The 5,011-nt window shown below is 47.4% G+C and overlaps 1 pseudogene; it reads left to right on the forward strand.

The window, feature by feature from the left end:
• Positions 1-209: 209 nt before the first annotated feature.
• LOC116910114 lies at positions 210-989 on the forward strand (annotated as a pseudogene).
• The last annotated feature ends 4,022 nt before the right edge of the window (positions 990-5,011 follow it).

The raw sequence follows: 5,011 nt of genomic DNA on the forward strand, positions 1-5,011 counted from the left end.
ACCCCGGTTCTAGCCTACCCTTTCTTCTGGCCACACTGACATTCTAGATACTCCACAGTATACTCCTCAAGCAAGCAGGCACTCTTAGACCAACACATGGGGAGCCACTTGCTAAATAGACACGCTGGCTCACATGGCTTCCCAGGAACACGCTGCATTAAGAACTCAAGATCACTTTTTCAGCCTTGCTTGTCGGCAGACTTGGAGCCATGGACCATGTGATCCGAGGGCAGAGGAAAGGCACCCGTTCTGCGTTTCATGTGCACGTGAAACACTGTAAGGGCGCTATGCATGTCTGCGCTGTGGACTTTGCAGAGCGACACAGCTACATTAAAAGCATCGTAAAGGACATCATTCATGACTCTGGACACGGCGCTCCCCTCATGAAAGTGGTCTTTCGTGATCCCTACGGATTCAAGAAGCAGAAGGAGCTGTTCATTGTAGCAGAGGGAGTCCATACCGGACAGTTTGTATATGCGGCAAGAAGGCCCATTCATGTTGGCAATGTTTTGCCCGTGGGCACCATGCCTGAAAGGACTATTGAAGGTTGTCTGGAGGAGAAGCCTGGGGACAGGGCAAGCTGGCACAAGCCTCCCAGAACTACTCCACAGTCATCTCCCACAACCCAGAGACCAAGAAGACTTGGATGACCCCAGTGAAGCTGCCCTCAGTGTCTAAGAAGGTCATTTCCTCTGCCAACAGAGCTGTTGTTGGTGTCATGGCTGGTGGGGGGCAAAACTGACAAACCTATCTTAATGGCTGGCCTACCACAAGTATAAGGCAAAGAGGAACTGCTGGCCACAGGTGTGGGATGTAGCCATAAATCTGTGAAGCACCCTTTTGGGGATGGGGATGGTGACCACCAGCATATTAGCAAACCCTCCATTATACGAAGAGATGCCCCTGCTGGGCGCAAAGTGGGTCTCATTGCTGCCCACCAGACAAGATGGCTACGTAGAACCAGAACTATATAGGAGAAGGAGAACTAGAGCCTGGGAGCTAATAAAGTATGACCTCTGGCTATAAATAATAAATAAATAATAAATAAATAAATAAATAAATAAATAAATAAATAAATTCAAATAAGCCCAGTGCCTAGAATAGAACAGAATTGGTGATTTAATACAATATCTGATGGAAATTTCCACTGCTTGATGGTGCTCAGAGAGGATGTATTTGGACGGATTCCTCTTGTCCAGGGTTCACACCTGGAGGTTGAACCAACCAACCATATGGGGGGGGAGCACATTTTTTCTCATTATTTCTTGCTAGTATAGTCTAACAAATACTCCCACAGTATGCTGTCTGCATCACACTACTGGGCATGCATGCTAAACACACATGGAGGGTGTGCATAGTAGGTTCTATACAAACGTCACATCACTTGAGGGACCTGAGAACCCTAGGATTTTGGTTGCCCTCAGAGCTGGGCCAGGGGCACCACTGTCCCACATATACATGTGACCCAAATGTCCCAAGACAGGGGCACCCACGGCTGGCCATTCACGTGCACATCGGTAGCTAGCCTAGCTCCTTCTCATGATTTGTTTGGTTCCCGGCTGTCTTCCTTCCTAGCAGAACAGCCATTGCCTTCCATCCCCTCACCCCTTTTAACAGTGAGTAGAGTCTCAGAGTTGGGACCTTTGTTTACTGTCCCTGTCAACAACCCCAAATTCTTTTTGGAAGTAGGTGGAGCATAAATGAAAAATTCGTAAACAAAATTCTTTCTTTGGTCTTCTATGGACGGCCTCGGTCTCTTTGGGCCACTCCATGGCTCCCCAGCTGTAATTATTGGTTGCTTTTTTCAGTGTCGCTCTGAACTGAGAGTCTCTAGTCATTCTAAATTCATTCTGGGCCCTTCTGGACCCAGGAATTAAAGGTGACTCTTCATTCCTGTAAGTCTCAGGCCGCCTGTGTAAGGAAACATTCTAGAGCTGTTTCCCTGTGTGTGGCAAGGTGGGGCAGTTATACATCTGTGCCAGCACCCTGTACACGGCCATCCAAGGTGACCTGGCAGCAAGAAGCTTCTTTATGAACCCCCCATTCAGACTGACGACCTCTCTCCCGACCTCTGACCTCCGAAGGGTTGCAGATACAATACTTCAGGATTAGACCATATCAGGTGTTATCCCCAGCCATATTATAACCCTAACGCTACAGGGTCTGCACAGGGTCTTGACGCTGTTCTCCCAGAATCTCCTGTGGAACCCACAGTGCACACAGCAGATGCGCCGAGGTACAAATGTCAAAGTACTTGAGAAATGTGCCTGATACAAACGTGGTCCCTCTGGATATACAGAGAGACACGATTATAGAAAACACACCTTATGGCGCTGCAGACAGCATGCAACTGCTCCAAAATGCTGTTCCACATGAAGCAGTACTGAAAGAACTTTTTGGGAAGGACTTGAAATGCATTTCCCTCCGCTCCAGGGCAGCGGTCATGATGGGGATTCCTAAAGATTTAACTCAAGAGGCGAAAATAGCAGCAAGACGATGAGGTAACTGAGCATGCGCCTGGGCAGTGATGGACCCAGGCCAACAGCTAGGGAATTGGAGGCTGAAAAACTCAGTAGCCTGTAGCCAGCAGGTACCAGGCAACTTGGGCTGGGAGCAAAGCTTGGGAGGCACAGGCAGGAAGATCTCTATGAGTTCAAGGTTAACCTGTTCACCGTAGTGTGTTCTAGGTGAGCTAGGGTTATAGAGCGAGACCCTGTCTCAAAAAATAAAATGAAATGTGAGATATAAAATAATCCCCTCTTCCCACCAAAAACAATAGTGCAGACTGGTTGAATCTGTTTAGAAGTAATTGATTGAACTATGATTTCACCAGGGAGGTTAGGAAGCAATGACTCTGGGCAATGTGACACCAGACAAATTCAAGACCAGGCCTATTAAATTAGAAATAGGTGATCCTCTGATTACAGAAAGTGCTAGATTGGGGGAGATAGAAGGGGTGGCAAGAGGAGTGTATCTATTCGTCTCAAGCTTGCTTCGAACCAGACTCCTTGTGTCAGCCTCCTGAACGCAGGGGTTAGAGGACATGTTACCATGCCTGATTTTAAAGGTTGGAATTGTTTAAAATTCTAAAGGAAAACAGTTCCCAACCTAAAATTCAACAGACAGCCCAATCATTGTTAATGCCTAAGAGTAGAATAAAGATAATCCAGACATACAGATACTAAAAATCAAACAGAGAGAGAGACAAACAAAAGCATTTAAACATTTCTGTTTTTCCCAGGAAGTCATTGAAGATACACACTAGCTCCCTGGGGCTGGTGAAAAGGACATTTTTTCCTCTGTGTGCACAGGGAATGTGTCCCAAGATCCAGTGGATGTTGGGACAGTGGGATGTTGGGACAAAGCCACTCTCATTAGACATTCTTCCGTTCATTCTTGTCATACACAGCAGCAACCTCCCCATATGAGTCTTTTTTCTTCCTCATTAAGCCAAGACTTTAGAGGAAGCATTGAGTATCCCCTCTTGGCTATCGGAACCACCAGCCTCACTTTAAAGCCTGCTTTAAAGTCATTGTTAAGTAAGGTAAGGTTACTAAATACAAGCACAATGTTACAATGTTGCACCAAAGAATCACAATCAAGACTAAATGACTATAGGGTGGGTAGCATATACAGTGTAGACCCGCCAGGCATAAGGAGGCATGATATGTCTCAGGCAAGACAGAGAAGGATAGCATGTGACCTCATCACACTGCTTTGAACTTAAAATGTAGGACTTGCTTATTTCTATAAGCTTTCATCTAACCTGCTTATTTCTATAACCTTTCATCTAATATTTTTCAGGCTGTGAATGACTGACCACAGGTGCCTAAAACTGAAATGATACTGAGGACATGGGAGATTACCATCACTCAAAATACCAGAAACTTATTCTTTTATGTAATCACCCTTGAGGTAAGAAACTGGAAATCGAGAGGCCCCAGGGATTCTATGGGGGTGACTCTAGCTGAGACTTCTAGCAGGGGAGGGGGGATATGGATCTTGAAGTGGCCAGGAAGCACCCCCAGGAGAGATAAGGACAGTAACCCACCCACAAAACCTTTGACCCAAAATGTGTCCTGCTTACAAGATGTACGGGGACAAAGAAGGAGGAGAGACTGAGGGAATGACCAATCAATGACTTGCCCAAACTGAGACCCATCCCATGGGCAGGAACCAATTCCTGACACTCTGTTATGCTTGCAGACAGGAGTTTAGCACGACTGTTCTCTGAGGGGCTCCACTCAGCAGCCAGTGGAAACAGATGCACAGACTCACACCCAAACATTAGATGGAGCTTGGGGAGCTTTGTGGAAGACTTAGGGTAAGTATTGAGGGTCCAAATGAGAATGGGGACTCCACTCCACAGAAAGACCAACTCTTGGGGGCTCCCAGAGACTGAACCACAACCAAAGAATGAGCATGGGCTGGACCTAGTTCCCCCACCCCACACACATATGTAGTAAACATGCAGGTTTTCATGTGGGCGCCCCAATAACTGGGGCAGGGGCTGACCCTGAACCTGTTGTCTGCCTGTGAATTCCATTCCCCTAACTGGGCCACCTGGTGTAGCCTCAGTTGGAGAAGATGCATCCAGTCCTTTGTGACTTGATGTTCCAGGATGGAGTGATACCCAGGGTGGGAGGCTCCCCTTTCTCAGAGGAGAAGGAGAAGAGGGATGGCGGGAGGAACTGTGTGAGGGAGGACTGGGGGGAAGGGGGCTGAGGGTGGGATGCAAAGTGAGAGAGAGAGAGAGAGAGAGAGAGAGAGAGAGAGAGAGAGCGAGAGAGAGAGCGCAAGCTCGAGATCACAGTGGCAGTGGACCATGCTCCCTCCGAGGTCTCAGGAAAGGATTCTTTCTGTTGCTTTCAGCTTCGCTGGGTCTAGATGTTTGTGGTAGCAGTCTCTGCCTCCATTCTCACACAGACATCTCCTTCTGTGCCTTTATATCGTTTTCTCTTTGCATGTGTCCTTCTGGATGTCTCTTCCTCCTGGTAAGTCTTGTGGGATC

The sequence above is a fragment of the Rattus rattus genome, chromosome 9 (assembly GCF_011064425.1).
Source record: "Rattus rattus isolate New Zealand chromosome 9, Rrattus_CSIRO_v1, whole genome shotgun sequence".
Taxonomy (NCBI): Eukaryota; Metazoa; Chordata; class Mammalia; order Rodentia; family Muridae; genus Rattus; species Rattus rattus.